Source organism: Sapajus apella, unplaced genomic scaffold (genome assembly GCF_009761245.1).
Source record: "Sapajus apella isolate SASKATOON/1434 unplaced genomic scaffold, GSC_monkey_1.0 scaffold141, whole genome shotgun sequence".
NCBI classification, from domain to species: domain Eukaryota; kingdom Metazoa; phylum Chordata; class Mammalia; order Primates; family Cebidae; genus Sapajus; species Sapajus apella.
In genome coordinates this window covers 1,641,489-1,663,981 of record NW_022437081.1, presented here as the reverse complement: position 1 = coordinate 1,663,981, position 22,493 = coordinate 1,641,489, and the positions used below count along the sequence as shown (strand labels likewise).

The 22,493-nt window shown below is 38.2% G+C and overlaps 1 pseudogene across 1 annotated transcript; it reads left to right on the top strand.

Annotated features, from left to right (window-relative positions):
* Positions 1 to 9,127: 9,127 nt before the first annotated feature.
* LOC116540505 lies at positions 9,128 to 10,663 on the top strand (annotated as a pseudogene). The gene has a single exon (XR_004264473.1). The product of XR_004264473.1 is annotated as a histone deacetylase complex subunit SAP18 pseudogene (transcript).
* The last annotated feature ends 11,830 nt before the right edge of the window (positions 10,664 to 22,493 follow it).

The window sequence follows — 22,493 nt, the reverse complement described above, 5'->3', positions numbered from 1 at the left end:
TATAGATATAGGCCTATTGAGGTTGCCTATTTCTATTTGTATGAGTTTTGGCAGATTATGTCTTTTAAAGAATTCATCCATTTCACCTAGGTTATCAAATCTGTGGGCACAGGGTTGTTCACAATATGCCATTATTTTCTTTTAATGTCCATAGAAACTGTGCTGATATTTTCTCTTTCATTTCTGATATAAGCAAACCTCATTTTATTGTGATTCTCTTTATTTTGCTTCACAGATATTATGTTTTCCTACAAATTAAATGTTAGTAGCAACTCTACATTGAGTAAGTCTATCAGTGACATTTTTCCAATAGCATATGCTCCCTTCATGTCTCTGTGTCACATTTTGGTAATTCTCATATTATTTCAAAATTTTCGTTATTATTCTATCTATTATGGTGATTTGTAATCAGTGGTCTTTGAGGTTACTACTGTAATTGTTTTGGGGCTCCATGAACTGCATCTATATAAGTTGGTAAACTTAATTGTTATATGTTGTGTGTGTTCTGGTTGCTGTTCTCCCATCTCTCTCCCTCTCCTCAGTTCTCCATATTCCCTAAGACACAACAATATTGAAATAGGGCCAATTAATAACCTTACAATGTCCTCTAAGTGTTCAGCTGAAAGGAAGACTCACACATTTCTCACTTTAAACAAAAAGCTAGATTTGATTAAGTTTGGTGAGGAAAGCATGTCAAAAGTCAAAATAGGTCAAAAGCTAGGTCTCTTTTCCCAAATAGGTAGCCAAGTTGTGAATGTAAAGTAAAAGTTCTTGAAGGGAATTGGATATTGCTATTCTAGAGAGTGCACAAATGATAAGAAAGTTTTTAAAAATCCTTATTACTGATATGGAGAAAGTTTTGGTGGTCTAAATAAAAGATCAAACCAACCACAACATTCCCTTAAGACAAAACTTAATCCAGAGTAAGACCCTAACTGTCTTCAATTCTATGAAGGCTGAGAGAGGTTAGGAAGCTGCAAAATAAATGTATGAAGCTAGAAGAGGTAAGTTCATGAGGTTTAAGGAAAGAAGCCATCTCTATAACATAAAAATCCAAAGTAAAGAAGCAGGTGCTAATGTAGAAGCTGCAGCAAGTTATCCAGAAAACCTAGCTAAGAACATTGATGAAGATAATTACACTAATCAACAGATTTTAGATCTTTCCTGCTTTCTCCTATGGCCATTTAGTGCTATAAATTTCCCTCTAAATTCTGCTTTAGCTGTGTTTCAGAGGTTCTGGTGTGTCATGTCTTTGCTCTTATTGGTTTCAAATAACTTATTTATTTTTGCCTTCATTTCGTTATTTACCCAGTAGTCGTTCAGGAGCAAGTTGTTCAATTTTCATGTAGTTGTGTGGTTTTAAGTGAGTTTCTTAATCCTGAGTTCTAATTTGATTGCACTGCGGCCTGAGAGATTGTTTGGTATGATTTCTGTTCTTTTGCATTTCCTGAGGAGTGTTTTACTTCCAATTATGCGATCAATTTTTGAATAAGTGCGATGTGGTGCTGAGAAGAATTTATGTTATGTTGATTTGGGGTGGAGAGTTCTGTAGATGTCTATTAGGTCTGCTTGGTCCAGAGCTGAGTTCAAGTCCTGAATATCCTTATTAATTTTCTGTCTCATTGATCTGTCTAATATTGGCAGTGGGGTGTTAAAGTCTCCCACTATTATTGTGTGGGAGTCTAAGTCTCTTTGTAGGTCATTAAGAACTTGTTTTATGAATTTTGCATGGTCCCTCTTGGCTTCCCTTGGCTAGGGGAAGGAGTTCCCCGACCCCTTGCACTACCCGAGTAAGGCAATGCCTCATTCTGCTTCTGTTTGCCCTCCGTGGGCTGCACCCACTGTCTAACCAGTCCCAGTGAGATAAGCCACATACCTCAGTTGGAAATGGAGAAATCACCCACCTTTTGCATTGATCTCGCTGGGAGCTGCAGACTGGAGCTGTTCCTATTCAGTCATCTTGCCAGCCACCCTGCCAATACTGATTTATCATTCTGAGAATCCTAGGGCCCTTAAGAATTATGCTAAAGTGACTCTGCCTGTGCTCTACAAATGAAACAACAAAGCCTGGATGACAACACATATGTTTACAGCATGGTTTACTGAATATTTTAAGCCCACTCTTGAGATCTATTGCTCAGGAGAGATTTCTTTCAAAATATTACTGCTCATTGACAAGGCACCTGGTCACCCAAGAGCTATGATGGGGATGTACAAGGAGATGAATGTTGTCTTCATGCCTGCTAACACAATGGTATGGTTTGACTCTGTGTCTCCACTAAAAGCTCATGTCAAATTGTAATCTCCAAGTGTTGGAGGGAGACCTGGTGAGAGATAATTTGATCATGGGGACAGTCTCCTCCATGCTATTCTTGTAATAGTGAGTTCTCACAACACCTGATGGTTTAAAAGTGTGTGGCAGTGTCCCCTACTTTCTGCCATCATGTAAGACGTGGCTTGCTTTCCTTTTGCCTTCCACCGTGATTGTAAGTTTCCTGAGGCCTCCCAAGCCATGTGGAACTATGAGTCAATTAAATCTCTTTTCCATACAGTGTATGTATGTGTGTATGTATATATATATATATATATATATATATATATATATATATATATTTTTTTTTTTTTTTAAAGAGACGGGGTTTCACCATGATAGCCAGGTTGGTATCAACCTCCTGACCTTGTGATCCACCCACCTCAGCCTCCCAAAGTGCTAGGATTACAAGAGTGAGCCACCACACCTGGCCTTTATAAATTACCCAGTCTCAGGTAGTTCTTTAGAGCTGTACGAAAATGGACTACTACACACAGCATCCATTATGCAGCCCTGAGATCAAGGAATAATTTTGACTTTCGTGTGTTATGAGTTAGCAAATACATTTCATAAGGCAATAGCTACCATAGATATTGATTTCTCTGATGGATCTGGGCAAAGTAAATTGAAAGCCTTCTGGAAAGGATTCACCATTTATGCCATTAAGAATATTAATGATTCATGGGTGGAGGTCAAAATATTAACATTAACAAGAGTTTGGAAGAAGCTGATTCCAACCCTTATGGATGACTTTCAGGGGTTCAAGGCTTCAGTGGAGGAAGTAGCTGCAGATGTGCTAGAAAATGTAAGAGAACTAGAATTAGAAGGGGAGCCTAATTGCTACAATCTCATGATAAAACTTTAATGAATAAGGAGTTGCTTCTTATGGATGAGCAAAGAAAGTGGTTTCCTGAGATAGGATCTACTCCTAGTGAAGATGCTATGAACATTATTGAAATGACAACAAAGGATTTAGAAATATTGCATAATGATAGTGCTGTTGAGTTCAACTTTGTCCTTACTAATTTTCTGCCTGCTGAAACTGTTCATTTCTGATAAAGAGGCGGTTAAGTCTCCAACAATAACACTGAATTCATCTATTTATTCTTATAATTCTGTTAGTTTTTGCTTCATGTACTTTGATGCTCTATTGTTAGGTGCATATACATTAGGGATTATTGTGTCTTCTTTGAGTACTGACTTCTTTATCATTATGCAATGCCCCTCTTTATCCTTGATAATTTCCCTTGCCCTGAAGTCTGCTCTGCTTGAAATTAATATAGTGTCTTCCACTTTGTTTTGATTAGTGTTATCATAGTTTATCTTTATTTCTTTACTTTTAATCTATATGTATCTTTATATTTAAAGTGGGTTTTTTGTAGACAACACATAGGTTTTTTTAATCCACTCTAACGAACTCTTTTATTTGTATGCATTATGGGGTACAAATGCACGTCTGCTACATGCATAGATTGCGTAGTGGTGAAGTTTGAGGTTACAGGATATCCATCACCCAAATAATGTATATTGTACTCATTAAGTAATTTCTCCTCACCCACCCACCTCTCACCCTCTCACCTTTCCAAATCTCAATTGTCTATCGTTCCAAACTCTACATCCATGTATATCCATTATTTAGCTCCCACTTATAAGTGAGAACGTGTGGTATTTGTCTTTCTGTGAAATCCATCATTTATTTATTTATTTATTTATTTAAGACAAGATCTCGCTCCATCACCTAGGCTGGAGTGGAGTATCACATCACAGATCATTGCAGCTGCAACCTTCTGGGCTCAAGTGATCCTCTCGCCTCAGCCTCCTGAGTAGCTGGGACTACAGGCACACATCACCACACCTGGCTAATTTTAAAAATTTTTGTAGAGATAGGGTCTTACTATATTGCCCAGGTTGGTCATGAACTCCTGGCCTCAAACGACCCTCCTGTCCTGGCCTACCAAAGTGCTGGGATTACAGGTGTGAGCCATTGCAGCTGGCCAGAAATCCGTTTTAAATGGTGTATTTAGACCATTGATATTTAAAGTGATTATTGATACAGTTGGATTATTATAATATATGCCATATTTACTATAGTTTTCTACTTGTTGCCTTTGTTTTTTGTTCCTGTTTTTGTGTTTCATACTCTTCCTGCCTCTTGTGGTTTTAATTGAGCATTTCATGAGATTCCATTTTCTCTCCTTTCTTAACATATCTGTTATAATTTTTCAACTATTTTTGGTGGTTACCATAGAATTTGCAATACATATTTGCAGCTAATCCAAGTCCACTTTCAAATAACAGGTTACTACTTTATACTATCTGTCACCCAAATGGGTATCACGGATATGGCAAATACCTTACAATAGCAAAATATTCTTAACTCCCCACTCCTGTACCTTGCATCATCACTGTCATTCATTTCCCTTTTATATAAACATACCTAGCAAATGCACACACACACACACACACACACACACACACACGCACACATATAACCAAATACATTGTTGCTATTATTTTGTTGAATAAACTGTTGTCAGATCAACTAAGAATAAGAAAAATAAAAGGTTTCATTTTATTTTCATTTATTCCTTCTCCCATGCTCTTCATTTCTTTATATTGACCTGCATTTCTGATCTATATCATTTTCCATCTCTCTGAAGAACTTCTTTTAACATTTCTTGCAAGACAGGTCTACTGACATAAATTCCCTCAATTTTTGTTTTTCTGAGTATGTATTTATTTCTCCACTTTTGAAGGATCGTTTGGCAAGGTAAGGAATTCTAGGTTGGTGAGCCTTCTTCTCTCAACACTTTAAATGTTTAATTTTATTTTACCTTGTTCTTGCTTGACTGGTTTCTGAGGAAAAATCAGATGTAATTCTTATCTTTGCCCCTCTAGGGTTAAGGTGGTTTCTCTGGATTCATTCAAGATTTTTGCTTTATCTTTGATTTTCTGCAGTTTGAATATGATACGCCAAGGTGTAGACTTGTTTTATTTTGTTCTGTTTAGTCATTGTTGCTACAAACATTGCTTCTATTCCTTTGCCTTTTGCTTTTCCTTCTGGTATTCCATTATGCATACTATACCTTCTGTAATTGTCTCACATTTTTAAAGATATTTTGTACTGTATCTTTTCCCCAGTCTTTGTTCTGTTTTGGAAGTTTCTATTACCATGTCCCCAAGTGCAAATTCTTTCCTCACTGTGTTTAGTCTAGTGATGATCCCATCAAAGGCATTCTTTATTTCTGTTATAGTTTTTTATCTTGAGCATTTTTAAATTCCTTCTTAGAATTTCTAGCTCTCTGTTTACATTATCCATCTGTTCTGGCATGTCGTCTATTTTTTTAAATTCCTAATCTGATAATTCCAACATTCCAGCCATATCTGATCCTAGTTCTGATGTTGGTTCAGTCTCTTCAAACTGTGGTTTCATTTTTGTTTCTGCTTTGCCTTTCAGTATGCCTCACAGTTTTTTGGTGAAAAGTGGACATGATGTACTGGATAAAAGGAACAGTAGGAAACAGGCCTTTAGTAATGTAGTGGTAAGGTGTGGGAGGAGGGAAAGCATTCTATAATCCTATGATTAAGTCTCACTCTTTTGGTGAGCCTGCACCCCTGGTCTGTGAACTTCACCAGTGTTTCTCAATCATGCCTCCTTCTTCCACCATCGCCCAGCAACTCTTAGGTGGGACAAGATGGCTGGAGGGGTCTGGAGTCCGGTATTTCTTTTTTCACATGAGGAAAGCTAGAGGGAGCTGGAACTGGAGCTGAGTATTTCTCTTCTCCCAGGTAGGTTAGGCTTTGATATAACCCCAGCAGGTTACATTGGTGAAAAAAATAGCTTCTTCTGAGGACTGGCCTTGTGAAGAACAAAATGCTCTGGTGTATCTCAAAATGGTTTCTTTCCCCTTAACGCCTACTGGAAGAAAAAAAGGATTTTTCCCAAATATTCACTGTGAGGACATGTAGAACGCCTGGCGGTAAAATTCACAAAACATAGGTCTCTCTATGACTGGATCCCCCTGGTTTTTAGCTCTGAGAGTTGTCCACACTGAGCCTCCAGCAATTTTTCAATTATGATTAAGGCTTTCCTACCCCAGAACTGATTTCTGGGGACGTTTCTCCTTTGTGGTTTCTGCTCTGGTAAGTTATGATTCTCTGTGTCTGCTTGTCTCTTCTACTTTTGTTGCAGGAGTTTGCCCTATGATCTCACTTCTCTGATGGATCTAAAAAGATGTGTTAGTTTTTTTTAGTTTTCTACTTGTTGTTTGGATGTAGCAGTGACTTCTAAGCCATAGTTATTTATTTTTCTTACTTAGTATACCTTCTTTATTAATTCAGTCACTGTTTCCTATAGTAAAGTGATAAATAGGTTTGTTTGCTTTTTAAAGGAAAAGTGATACACAACAATAAAGATGAAAATCACTCTCAATTCTTTAGATGATATTTTATTTTCATAAACACATTTTCCTGTAAATTTGTACTAAGTAAATAATGATGGCATTAACTGGCATTCTTGGTATGCTTTTGATCTTCTTTTTACAAAAGCAACTGCCAAGATAACTTCCTAACAAACATCACTTAACCACTAAGTGACTCTATTTCATATATAATGATAGCTTATTTAGATACTGCTCTTCATTCTATTTTATTCTCTATTCTATTGCCATTAACGATAATGTGATTTCCATACTTTCTCTGAAAAATATATAATAGATTCCCTGAGCAATTGTTTCCCACTGAATCTTATTGTAGAAAATGGAACATGTCTTCAGGATCATGTTTAATGGCTCTAGCCTTACCCAAAGCCCTCAAGCTTAGGATTCATATCTGATCTGAGTTTTATTTATGGCCTTTATCACATTGCACTGTGATTCACTGTTCACATGTCTGTCTTCAAGCTAGACTTGGAGATCCTTAAGGGCAAAAGCTATGTCTTATTCATCTCTGTATCCTCCATACCCTACACCATGCCTGGCACAGGGTTGGCACTCAGGAAAATATTTGTTGAACTGTGCTGTACTTACTCTTATCCTTGGCTCACCTTTTGCCAAATATTCAACCACTCACTTACTCACTGAACACACACACTTTGCAAGAATGCTTTCCTCTCAAGAATTAAAGGTAATGGCCAGGCACTGTGGCTCGCACCTGTAATCCCAACATTTTGGGAGGCTGACGCCGGTGGATCACCTTAAGGTCTGGAGTTTGAGACCAGCCTGGCCAACACGTAGAAACTGCGTTTCTACTAAAAGTATAAAATTAGCTGGGTGTGGTGGTGCACACCTGTAATCCCAGCTACTTGAGAGGCTGAGGCGGGAGAATCGCTTGAACTCAGGAGGCAGAGGTTTCAGTGAGCCAAGATCACGCCACTGCACTCCAGCCTGGGAAACAAGAGCAAAACTCCGTCTCAAAAATAAAAAAAGAAAAAGAAAAAAAGATTTAAAGGTAAAATCGTCAATACAGCATTTTCTATGTGCATTTATCAAAGAAAGATTTTCATTACACATCATTTTTTCAATAAAAAAGTTTTATTTAGCACCTCTCATGTGCCAAGAACAATGTTAGACACCAGGACAATAGCAATAAAAAAGATAGACGAGGTCTTTTTATAGTGAAAAAGAGACATCAAACAGTTACTCAGTCACAACATCACCTGTTGCATCATAGCACAATTACATTGTTTCAAAATCACCCTTCCTTGTCTATCTACTCCTGGACTGCTATATCCTTGAAGACAAGAACCCTGTTTAACTGCTTTGCTGAGTGTTGCCTGTGCTGTCTTCCAGCATCTATTGTAGTGCCTGGCATATGGTAAGAGCTCAGCAAATGTTAAATGAATAAAGTAAAGAATGAACGACCAAATGAAAAAGATGATCAGTGTTCACTATGTGGTAAGATTAACTAGGCAATCTTCATACCTCCTACTGAAAAGATCTTCTTTTATTTATAAACAGACACAATTTAAGGCATCATAGCTTATGGAATGTAAGCACACCTCATGCCCACCAAATTATTCTCCCTCCCAGCAGAAGGATGAGTTTAGATAAGAAGTTTATTTTTTTTAATTTTTATTTTTAATTTTACAGGTATATAAATTTATGGGGTACACAAGATGTTTTGATACAGGACTGCAATGTATAATAATCACATTACATAAAATGGGGTGTCCATCCTCTCAAGTATTTATTGTATTACAAACAAATTGTTGTATTACAAACAATTCAATTACACTCTTTTAGTTATTTTTAAAGGTACAATTAATTTATTATTGACTATAGTCACCCTGTTGCTTTATCAGATAGTAGATCTTATTCATTCCTTCTATTTTTTTGTACCCATTAACCATCCCCACTTCACCTCAACCTTCCCACTACCCTTCCCAGCCTCTGGTAATCATCCTTTTATTCTCTATGTCTATGAGTTCAATTGTTTTGACTTTTAGATCCTACAAATAAGTGAGAACATGGCATGTTTGTCTTTTTTGGCCCTTCACTTGCAACAATATGAATGAAACTGGAGGTCATTATGCTAAGTGAAATATATACTATTTATTGAGCATGGATCAGCCTGTGGTAAGAGATAGTTTAGCATATTAGGCATTTGTAACATCTATTTAATGTGGTATAATAATCACTCCAATTTTTTTCCAACTCAATTGAGGTATAATTGACAAATAAAAATGGTATAGATTCAAGGTATACAACATGATTTCATATATGTGTATATTGTATAATTACCAAAATCAAATTAATTAACACATCATTTGCCACACATAGTTGTCATTATGTGTGTGTCTTAAGATCATTTGAGGAGCGCCTCGCGGGCCGTAGGAGGAAGATGGCGGTGGAATCGCGCGTTACCCAGGAGGAAATTAAGAAGGAGCCAGAGAAGCCAATCGACCTCGAGAAGACATGCCCGCTGCTGCTGCGGGTCTTCACCACCAACAACGGCCGCCACCACCGAATGGACGAGTTCTCCCGGTGAAACGTACCGTCCAGCGAGTTGCAGATCTACACTTGGATGGATGCAACCTTGAAAGAACTGACAAGCTTAGTAAAAGAAGTCTACCCAGAAGCTAGAAAGAAAGGCACTCACTTCAATTTTGCAATCGTTTTTACAGATGTTAAAAGACCTGGCTATCGAGTTAAGGAGATTGGCAGCACCATGTCTGGCAGAAAGGGGACTGATGATTTCATGACGCTGCAGTCACAGAAGTTCCAGATAGGAGATTACTTGGACATAGCAATTACCCCTCCAAATCGGGCACCCCCTCCTTCAGGGTGCATGAGACCATATTAAATTCTATTCACTATTTCTTGAATTTATTTTTTGGTCAGTTGTGTAAAATAAACTTTTCCTCCCCTGATTATTGCCATTAAGCCTTTAAATTCCAAACAAATTATCATGCATCATCTATTTAGGAATTAGATTTGGATGTGCTATCGTATGGTTACTAATAGAAAGTCCGTATGTTTCAAGCCCTTCTGTAAAATATGAAGAAAAGTGCTCTTAGCATTCTGTGTAAAACTGTACTGTTAAATATATGTATGTAATCAGCTTGAGTGTGCAAGTTAATGGAGGCCTGGGAGCAGGGCTTATACTAAGTAGTAGAGGACAGTATGGTTAAGCCCACAGCGGGCAGAACAAGAAAGCAACGAGATTGTATGAAATCAAAGATGAGTTTGTGGTGTAGACTGCTGTATGCAGTTGGAAAGGATGTGCAAGAGTGAGCTCAAGTGGCAGCAGAGGCAGTTTGGAATAGTAAGTATAAGCTGAGGCAAGTTGGAGCAGCTGTGTTGGAGGTGATTGGCCTGCCTTGATTAGGGTACCATGACATAAAAGGCTAACAGGTACCACAGTAAGGGCTTCTTATATTTTTAACATGTGGGGAATAGGGCATTTTAAAGGCTGGAACCAGTTCAGAGGAAACAAGGATTTGGACTTATGGTAAAAGTGGAAAGGTTTACCTTGAAGATCTGCAAATGGAGGCAGGGGTGCAGGAGGAATTTTAAGACCGACAGAGAAGCACTAAAGACAACGTTAGGTTGAGTGAATAGGAGGTATTCACACATCCTCCTAGGTGCTGGGTACTGGCCTGCATCTGATTTAAGAGGCAGTGATTAAGACCAGTGCATAGAAACATTTAAATCCTGATTGCAGCAGTGGCTCTGTAACCTTGGATAATTTACTTGAATCTTTGTTTTGTAAAATGGAGATAATGGCCTATAGGACTGTGAAGACTGAATATTTTAAAAGAGCTTAGAATAGTGCTTGACAGATGAGAAACCATAAATACTGGTTATTAGCTGTAAAGTGGGATTAAAACCGGAACTCTTCTCTTCCATGGCACTACTATAGTCTTGTTGTGAAGTTTATGAACAATATGACAGAATGTATTGTCTAATTCCCTTTGTGACAGTAGCAAATTGAAAATGTATATCCCAAAATTTAATAAAATTGCACTAGTTTAATCTAGTACATACAAAAAAAAAAAAGATCATTTGAGATCTGCTCTCTTACAAAATTTCAAGCAAACAATATGGCATTATTAACCATAATGATTGTGCTATACAACAGATCCCCAGAACCCTCAGTTTCTTCATGTTTAAAATGGATGTGAATAATTAATACATACACATGTATCTATGTATACACACACACAAACACACACACATACATAAAATATAATATTATTTTAAACATGAAGAAACTGCAGCCCAAGCAACTTAGGTGATTTGTCCATGATCACACAACTAGTAAATAGTGTAAGTGGAAATCGAACTCATGTCTGTTTGTCACTAAAGTAGAACCCTAAAATTCGATGCTAGATGCCCAATGTATCAATGGTTCTCAGTGTAGGGAAAGGAAATCCAAATATGCAGAGGGTCGTATTGAGTGTGAACAAACTATATTTACCTGGTTAAAGATGCTGGTTGACAGCACGTATCTATCTCCTTTCCCTCCCAAGTGCTCCCAAAATGACAGCAAATGAATTTTTAAGAGGCACAAACATATAAGGCCCAAAAGATTAAGAAAGAAGACATCATTGGGTGAAAAACTTCAACAATTTTTGGAAGTAGAACAGAGAGGAGAATGCTACAACTTTAAATGCCTACAGAGAAGGCTGCAGAACATAGCCAGTTGATTTGCTCTTTAAAACCTGAGAGGCACCAATAAGGCAGGTCTGAAGTGCAGAGCAGAAAATAGGACATTGGGTGAATATCTGTATATGGACTAAATATTCTCTGAGGTTCCCACCCTCATCGTAAGCATCCAGGAAAGAAACTAAGTTTTATTTCTGGAAACATTAAATGAAGTTGATATTAAATGAAGATGTCAAGGGTTTAAAAGACACCAGCTATGCTGGTGAGCAGGGGGTAAGTCTTACAGCTTAAAACAAGGAGATGTCTTGAATGTCTGCTCCTGAACCTGTGAGGCTGGGCCCACCTTCGTTCCCAAGTTTTCCCCTGCTAGGTTTAAAATTCACAGCAGCCAAGCTTATCTCCCAACTTGCTCCAAGATATGGAAGGAATATTGTTGAAGAAAATGACCTATCTGAGCCAAAAAGATGTCTACATACTTACATATGATATTTGAGGGTCCCAGTGGAAAAGTCTGGCTCCTTGTCTAACCACTCTTCATTGTAGACTACCAGTCAACAATCTTCAACCACAGACAGATTTTCAGTAAATGCTTCTGTGCCTCACTTTTAAATATATACAGACAGCCAAGGTTCATGAGATATTTGAATCCTACCATTTATCATCACCTCCATTTCCACAACCCTCACCTAGGCCACCTTTATCTCTCACCTGGATTGTTGCAACAGTCTCACAACTGGTTTCCCATCTTCCACCCTCACCCTCTTACAGTCCATTCTCAACAGAACCATTGGTTGGACTTTTGAGACATATCCGAATGATGTCACTCTTCTTTACAAAAAGCCTCCAGTGGGTTCCTCCCTTGATCAAAGTAAAAGCCAAAGTCCATTTCCAAGCCCACAAGGGCCTTTCCTTTCCAAATCCACTTCTTACTACTCTTCCCTTTGCTCAGTACACTCAATTTACACTGGTCTTCTGGCTGTTTAATTATATCAAATATCATTTTATGTCAGTACCTTTGTACCTACTCTATCAGTAAACAACATCTGCATCTCTCTCTTGTTCTCCATAGCTTGCCTTACTTTTCTTTAAAGCACTCAGCAGACATCATCTAACATTATATTATTACATTCCACTAGAATTTAAACTCCATGATAGTATGGTCTTCATTTTAATTTTGTTCACATGAAGTATCTGACACTTTTTAGACACCTAATATTTGTTGAATGAATGAATAAATTTGAGAAAGACCTCCAAAATTAAACAAGAAAACAAACAAAATGAAAATAATGGAACCCAAACTTAGAAAGAATAAAATATGCAGGAAAGAAACCTGTTTTATGAAAATCTCCCAAGTGACATCAGTAGGAATGGTGAAATAAAGATCTCCAAAAATTTTCTCCATAGAAGCAATGAGAACACTGGAAAATAATTTGTCAGAATCAACATTTTAAGAACCCTGGAAATTAACCAAGGGCCTTCAGAAATCTGGGGATTTTCTTATTCAAGAAAAATGGTTGTTGAGTTTCTGTAAAAGAGTGAGCTTTGAGGCATTTTTACCAACCTTATTCCCGTACCGCTCTCCTCAGCTCAACAGTAGCCTTGAAATCCAATATCCCTGCAATCACACTGAAAATCATCAGCCCAGAAACCACTAAAGGGAGAAGAATAGGGTTGGATATGCCTGTGTGTGAGTGTGTGTGTGTGTGTGTGTGTGTGTGTGTGTGTAAAGGCTGAGTATCCTTTATCCAAAACGCTTGGAAGCAGAAGTGTTTGGGATTTGGGATATTTTCAGACTTGGGAATATTTGCATTATACTTATTGGTTGAACATTCTTAATCTGAAAATCTAAAATCCAGGATACTCCAATGGGCATTTCCTTTAACCATCATGTCAGTGCTCAAAAAGCTTTTGATTTTGGAGCATTTTGTTTTATGGATACTCAACACACACACACACACACACACACGAGTACGTGTGTGTGTGTGCATATATATATATATCTGACCTTGCCCATCACATGAATTGGGACTATTTTTTTGCAGCAAGTTCTAGAAAACCTGATTATAGTAAATGTATTAGCTTGCTAGGGCTGCTATAAAAATAAAAGTGGCTCCCACCCGTAATCCAGCACTTTGGTAAGCTGAGACAGGAGAAATACTTGAGCCCAGGAGATTCAGACCAGCCTGAGAAACATGGTGAGACCACGTCGCTACAAATTTTTTAAAAATTATCCAGGCTAAACAATTGTTTTAAAGTCATTATCCAATAACAGAGGCAGATGTGTCGAAAAATAAGTTAATTATGTTATACCCACACAGTGGAATTTTATGCAATCATTAAAATAAATGAGATAGTTCTAATTGGACTGAACTGACATTGACCCATTTTATGATATAAGGCTAAATTTTTAAAACACAAAGTGTAAAACTATGTTTAAATTATGTGACTATTTCAATAAGCTCAAAAAAGAAAAACAAATAAATATACTTACATATATAGTTACATATGCAGGGAATATCTCTGGAAAAATACACAGGAGTAATAGTGGTTACCTCCAAAAAAAGGGATAAAAATATAGATCAAACATATAGAACATATAGAACAAAATGCAGAGTCCAGAAGTAGACTCACACAAATACGACCAATTAATTTTGGGCCAAAGAAAACCCTAAATGGCCAACGGAACCGTATGCATCCATTTTCGAAAAAAAAATTAACTTATACCTGAAGCTTACGCCTTATACAACAACTAGTTCAAAATAGATCATAAACCTAAATATGAAACATAAAGCTATACAAACTTTTAGAATAAAACATAGGAGAAATCTTTGTGACCTTGGGCTTGGCAATTAGTCTAAAATACAACACCAAAGGCATTATCAATTCAAGAAAAAAATAATAAATAGGACTTCATTAAAATTATAAGTATTTCCTCTGCAAAAGATACTGTTAAGTGACTTAAAAGACAAGTCACAGACTGGGAGAAAATATTTGAAAACCACACACCTGACAAGAAATTGTTTCTAGAATATACAATAAACTTTTAAAACTCAACAATAAGAAAATTAATAAGATAATAAAGTTTTTTACATGGGTAAAATACTTGAATAGACATTTCACCAAAAATTATTTAGAGATGACTATAAGCACATTAAAAACATGCTCAACATCATTAGTCATTGGAGATATAAAAATATATACCAAAATGAGATATCACCACATACCTATTTAAATGGCTAACATTGATAATGTTGACAAAACCTGATGAGGATGCAGAGCAACTGGAATTCTCATATATTGCTGATGAGAATGCAAAATGGCACATATCCCTTGCAAATTACTTTGTCAGTTTCTTACAAAGTTTAACATACTCTGACTATATGGCCTAGCAATCCCACCTCTAGATATTTACTGAGGTGAAATAAAAATGTGGTTCACCCAGAAAAATATTTGTTGAATGAAAGGATTCATGAGTGAATAATAATAATGAATGGATCTATCATAATGTAAACTGACTAGATAATGTCTAAAATTGCTGAAACAAAAACAACAATATAACACTATTTTAGGAATGAGGAAGTAACTACCACAAGGAGTATTTAAAAGAATAAAAAGAGATTGACTCTTAAGGACAGAATGGTGGGAATGGTTAAAAGGAACTGCTGTTTTTCATTAAAGCCTCCCTCCATACTATTGATTCTTTTAACTATGTGAATATATTAGTTTCATAAAAATTTAAAAACCAAAGTCATGCTGTGTGAAGTTCTATGAACTTCTACAAGGGGCAAAACTAATCTATGGTTCCATGCTACTAATCTCAAGTGCTTCAGAAAAAAAAAAATCTGTTATTTTTGTTTAAAAAAAAAAGTTTAGAGACATGAGTCTCACTATGTTACTCTGGCTAGTCTCAAAGTCCTGGGCTCAAGCAACTCTCCTGCCTCAGCCTCCCATGTAGCTGGGATTACAGGTGCATACCGTCATGCCAAGTTAAAAAAAAAAAAAAAAACTATATGCAAAGAAAGAAAGCAAATGCCAAATCAAATTAGTTAAATGTCAATGAGAGATGGATCTGGGTGAAGAGTATCTGGATAGTCTTCGCAGTATTATTATTCTTACAACTTTTCTCTAAGTTTGAAATTATTTCCAAATAAAAGTTATAAAAAGTAACTAATGTATGGTAGAAAAACCAGAACAATGTTACCCGTGGAGGGTGAAGGAAGAGATTGACTTGGAAGGAGCATGGGGATGCTTTCTGGGCTGTTGGCAATGTTCTGTATCTTGATAGGGGTTAGGATTATATAGCGTGCCCATTTATCAGACCTTATAGAATAGTCCTCTTGAGATCACTGCATTTCATTGTATGTGAATTTTACTTCAATTAGAAAAATAACCAATATTGAACTTAACAATATTCATGCTGAAGAATTTAGAGGTGAAGTATATTAATGTCTGCAACTTGCTTTCCAATACATCAGAAAAAAAAAGATGGATGGATAAATGGGAAGAGACATTAATAGATGGACAGATGGATAATGAAGCAAAAATAGCAAAATGTTCATTATAAAATCCAATGGTACTATGTGGTTGTTCGTTGTAAATTTCTTTCAACTTTGCTGGATGTTTGAAAATTTTGATAAGAAAGTGTAAGGAAAAAAGCAAAGGATGAAAAAGCAGTATGAAGAGAGGCAAAGGATTTTAAAGTTTATCAAAAAGGAGTAAGTCTATTAAAAGACTGCAAAACATCAATATGGGTAAGGAAAATGAAGCAAAGAGACTTACACATGGTGACCCAGCTCTGGAACCAAGGTCTGTGTACGCTGCAGCAGCAAAGCCATCTCAACAGCCAGCTCCCCTGCCACCCCCACCACCCGGAGGTCTAGTACCACAGCCACATAATCAGTTCTGTCCTCTGTCTAACCCAGCACCACGTACCAATGGACACTTAGGACCTTTGGATAAGGATGGGGGCCCCCACTTCCTTCATCATGCGCGATCAAATTTTTACTCAAAGCGTGTTGTAGATATATCAAGTTCTGGTCTTCATTTGTCGTTGTTTTTTTTTTGTTGTTTTTTTTTTTTTTTTTTGAGACGGAGTTTCGCTCTCGTTGCCCAGGCTGGAGTGCAATGGCACGATCTCGGCTCACCGCAACCTCCGCCTCCTGGGTTCAGGCAATTCTCCTGCCTCAGCCTCCTGAGTAGCTGGGATTACAGGCATGCGCCACCACGCCCAGCTGATTTTTTTTTTTTGTATTTTTAGTAGAGACGGGGTTTCACCATGTTGACCAGGATGGTCTCGATCTCTTGACCTCGTGATCCACCCACCTCGGCCTCCCAAAGTGCTGGGATTACAGGCGTGAGCCACCGCGCCCGGCTGGTCTTCATTTGTCAACTGAGAATTTTTAATTTACCTTGAGACATTTCTGAGCATGGAACTTTCATCTAAGCCTTTTCATTGCCTGAGAGGCATTGCTTTCTCATCTTTGTTGAGTCAAATACAAATATTTTGGCCTGGACCAGGCTGCACATTTTAAAATGCAAATAACCCCAATGTCCATCAAGAGGAGAATGAATAATTGTGGTGCAATTATATAAGGAATACATGAGACAAGTATAATTAATATACTATGTCTCTAGCATAACAAAATACCAAAAACATACTGGACAAAAAGAAAGCTGCAGAAAAATATAGTATAATGCCATTTATAAACAGTACCATGCATTGTTTGAGAATATGCACCTGTGTATCAAATGTGTGAAATTATGTAAACTAAATTCAAAACAATAGTTCCTTCTTGGGAGGGGGGTTACTGAGGTAGCTTGTATAATTTTTGTTTTAGTGATAAAATCTAAAAAGATAGAGTTCCATTTTTGATCATTAAAGATGAGTTAATTCAGACCTGCCTTTCTGCTAAAGAAAACAGAAAAGACAATATTTTTAAAAGAACACATTTCTATAATTATCAAAGAAATAATGAAAGTGTGGAGAATTACCAAGCTTAGAAACAGGGTTGAATCAGGAAACCCAGAGAGGTATTTGATCCACTTTAGTCCATGGGGCTTTCACCAATATTAGAGAGAAAAAAAATGTGGAATACAGGGTCTGCAAAGGTTGGGGGCCCTAAAAACCACCCATCATCTAGGGTCGGGACCTGAAAAGACGAGATAACAGGCAGCATAAGCATGAAGTGAAAGTAAACCATCCCTTGCGTGGATTCTATCTCTACTTAGGATGAACTGAGTGGTCCCAAAGATCTCAAGCCCTGAAACCAGAGCAAGGTAGCTAACCTTAAGCCCTGACAACATGAAGCTGTTGAGTTAATCCATTCTGGGACAGCCCTACCTCTGATATTCTCATGTGAAATAATAAATGTTGTTATGTTTCAAACTACTTTTAGTTAAATTTTGTGTTGCTTGAAGCCTGAAGCATCCTAACTGATACAGTGAGCAATCACAGACATGGTCTCTTTCTCACAGAGCTCACAGCCACGAAACTGAGGAAAAAGAGCTATTGTATTAGTTTGCTAGGGCTTCCATAACTAAATGCCTAAAACTGGGTGACTTAAACAATGGGAATTTGTCGTTTCACAGTTCTGGAGGCCAGAAGTCTGAAACCAAGGTGCTGGCAGGGTTGACTCCTTCGGAGAGCTCTGAGGCAGACTGCTCCACGCCTCTCTCCTAGCTTCTGGTGATGGCCAGCAATCCTCACTGTTCCTCAGCTTGCAGCTTCATCATTCCAATCTCTGCCTTCATCTTCACATGATATTCTCCTTTTGCGTGTGTTTGCGTGCACACGCCCAAATTTCCCTTTCTAAAAATTTTACATTACTTTAAGTACCAGGATACAAGTGCAGAACATGTAGGTTTGTTACATATGTATACGTGTGCCATGGTGGTTTGTTGCACCTATCAACTCGTCATCTAGGTTTTAAGCCCCACATACATTAGCTATTTGTCCTAATACTCTCCCTCCCCTCACCCTCCAGCCCCTGACTGGCCCTGGTGTGTGTTGCTTTCCTCCCTGTGTCCATGAGTTCTCATTATTCAACTCCCACTTCTGAGTGAGAACATGCAGTATTTGGTTTTCTGTTCCTTTGTTAGTTTGCTGAGGATGATGGCTTCCAGCTTCATCCATGTCCCTGCAAAAATAAACTATCTCATTCCTTTTTATGGCTGCATCGTATTCCATGGTACATATGTACCACATGTTCTTTATCTGTTGATGGGTGCCAAACTTCTCTTTTTTACAATAACACCAGTCATAATTGGATTAGGGCCCAGACTACTTCCTTTATCTTTTTTTCTTCAACTTTTATTTTAAGTTCCAGGGTATATGTGCAAGATGTGCAGGTTTGTTACACAGGTTAAGTATGTGCCATGGCGGTTTACTGCACCAATCAATCCATCGCCTTGGTATTAAGCCCAGAATCCATTGGCTATTCTTCCTGATGTTCTCCCTTCTCCCACCCCCACTCTCTAACAGGTCCCAGTGTGTGATGTTCCCCTCCCTGTGTCCATGTGTTCTCATTGTTCAGCTCCCATTTAAAAGTGAGAACATGTGGTGGTTTACCGTTCCTGTGTTATTTTGCTGAGGATAATGGCTTCCAGCTCCATCCATGTCCCTGCAAAGGACATGATCTTGTTTCTTTTTATGGCTGCATAGTATTCCATGATGTATATGTACCACATTTTCTTTATCCAGTCTATCACTGATGGGCATTTGAGTTGATTCCATGTCTTTGCTATTGTGAATAGTGCTTCAATAAACATACACGTGCATGTATCTTTGTAATAGAATAATTTCTACTGCTTTGGGTATATAACAAGTAATGGAATTGCTGGGTTAAATTTCTGCCTCTAGGGCTTTGAGAGATTGCCACACCGTATTCCACAATGGTTAAACTAAATTTACACTCCCACCAACAGTGTAAAAGTGTTCCTTTTTCTCTGCAACTTCGCCAGCATCTGTGGTTTTTTTACTTTTTAATAATTGCCATTCTGACTGGCATGAGATAGTATCTCATTGTGATTTAGATTTGCATTTCTCTAACGATGAGTGATGTTGAGCTTTTTTTTCTATGTTTGTTAGCTGCATAAATGTCTTCTTTTGAGAAGTGTACTGACTTCATCTTAACTTCATTATCCCTACAAAAAGACCCTATCTCCAAACATAGTCACATTCTGAAGTACTGGGGGTTGGGATTTCAACATATGAATTCCAGTTCAACCTATAACAGCCATAAGCTTCATTCTGTCCCTAAGAGAGAAAACTCTAACCCTACATGCATGAGAGGAACTCCCCTGGAAGCCACTTTGTATATTTTTACTAGATCATTCTTTTAACAGATATAAGGCTCTCCTAAAGTATTTGAAACAGTTTGTGTCAGAATTATCATCAAAGCCTGGTGCTAATGTCTTGTGTTCAAAACCCTCCATGGTTTCCCACTGCCTCACTCTTCTGAGCATGCCTTTTAGGGTCCTCCACACAGTGGCCCCAGCCTGAATTTCTAACCTCACATTCCATCCTTTTCTTTAAATCATTCTAATTGGATATTCCATTGTTTCCCTCACCCACAGATTCTACATTTTTATTCAGTATTTTAGTATGTTCCCTCATCCTGGAATACCCTCCAAAAGCCTCTTCACCTCAACCTATGAAAATCCTTGCCACAGATATGGTTCCCCAGATTCTGAGATGGAAATGACAGTGAAGGTCATTTATAAAGGAATGCTGCTTGGATCAACCTGTGGAATGGAAGGAAAGGAAGTTGCAGTGGGCACAGGGAAAATCTGGATCATACTGTGATCACACAATGCCACAGCTAAGCTCACAAAAAGATAAAAACCCAGGATTGGCCGTTTACAGTTGCCTCCAGTTGAGACAAGGGAACCCAGCCTTTGTACTCCTGTGGCAAACAGACTCTAAGATGCTCCCCTAATCCTCTCCTGGTGTTCATGTACTGGACCTAGTAACTTGCTCCTAATCAACAGAATACAGCAAAGGAACTAGGATGTCAGTTTTATGATTATACTATGCTGCATAAGACTATCTTGCTACCAAAGTCATTCTAGAGACTCTACTTGCTGGACTGATGAAATATCCAAGTTGAGAAAGCCCATGTGACATGGGACTGTCTGATGGCCTCTAGGAGCTAAGGACAGCTTCCGGCCAATATTCAGCAAGAAGCAGAAGCCAGGGGCCTCAGCCCTACAACAGTAAGGAAATGAATTCTGCCAAAAACCTGAGGTTAGAAGTGAATTCAGCCCCAGATGGGCCTCCAGATGACAATGTGGCCTGGTTGATACCTTGAATGTAGCCTTGTAAGACCCTAAGCAGATAACTCAGTAAAGCTATGTTCAGACTCCTGACCCACAGAAACTGTGAGATAATAAATATGTGTTGTTTTAAGCCATTAAGTGTGATAATTTATTATGCATCTATTGATAACTAATACAACCCCCATGTTGAACAGTCGTTGGATGCAGTCTATCTGCAGGACAGAGACGTTGCTTTGGACAAGTTCCCCTCTTTAGCAGAAATAGTTCCTATAAAGGGCTGGCAGCTGAAGACTGGCAACCCACAGAACCCCAGGAGCTGGGTGAACTAGTCGTTTGAACCTGACAGGGAATTGAAGGAGTGCAGCACAGAATCCACAGCAATCCTACTCATCCTTCAAATCTCTTTCAGTGTTTTCACAGGGCTGCCACAACAAATTACCACAGACTTGGTGACTTAAAACAACATGACTTCATTCTATCACAGTTATAAAGACCTCAAGATTGAAACCAAGGTGTTAGCAAAGCCACACTCACTGTGGCTGCCCGGCATTCCTTGTCTTTCCTTAGTTTGTGGCTTTATTTTACCAATCTCTGCCTCCATTTCCACACTGCTTATCCTCTGTATCTCTTTCTTTTCCCCTTCTGTTTCATCTGTGATCACCACAGCCAGGTATGACTTCTCTACCCTTGAAAATTCTACGGTCTTTGGTTTGCATCTTCTCTATGGCATTTTCCTCAGAGCATTTTATACTATAGTCCTAACTTCATTTATCCTAACCTTTACCATTGGATTCTAAGCTCCAGGGAGGTGGTATATGTTTCATGTTCAAATTCCAACTCTGTCACTTACTACTAGTATGTGTGACCTTGGGCAAGCTCACTGATTCATTCGTTTAACATGTACTTATTGAGTGCCTGCTCCGTTCCAGACATACTAGGTGCTAGGGATACACCAGTGAACAAAGTCCCTTGTGGGTCTTACATTCTAAGAAAAAGACAATAAACAAGATTGAAGTGTAAAACATATTTTGTGTATTTACATAGTTTATGTTAGACAGTAATAAAGGATCTGGAAGAAACTAAAGCAGGAAGGAGGCTTGGGGAGTATGGAGTAGGGTGCAATTTCAAAAAAGTTGTCAAAGAAGACCTTATTGAGAAGGTGCAAATTGAATAGAAGTATTAAGGTAAGTACTTACCAAGGAGAGAGTCATCACAAGCTGACCAAACAGCATATACAAAAGCCCTGACGTGGGATCGTGTTTGGAGCATTCATTTATGTCCAGAGGGAAAGCAAGTGAGGAGGAAGGTAAATGACAGAGAGAAAGTAGAAGAAGAAGTCAGAGTGATAAGGGGCACACTCCAGATCGTTAGGGCCTTGTGGGGCATGATGAAGAGTTTGGCTTTGGACATGGTAAGGAGATCAGGAGCTACTAAAGGAGTGTGGGTATGGAAATGACAGGATCTGCTTACATTTGAACAGGATTACACTGGCTGCTGAGTGGAGAAAAAAACTGAAGAAAGGTATGGTAGGCAGCATTCTAATATTAATTCTTTTTTTATTTTATGGGCAGCATTCTAAATATGAATTCCCCCACCTCGCACCCCCCCCGGCCAATTTTTGTTTCCTGTTTATTCAACTAAATGCTGATCTGGGTACAGCTCTGAAGAGATTTTACAGAAATAACTAAAGTTCCAAGTCAGTTGACCTTAAGGTATGGAGATGACCTGGTTGGGCCTGACCCAATCATGCGAGCCCTTCAAAAGCAGAGGGTTTTCTCCAGCTGGTAGCAGAAGAGGGA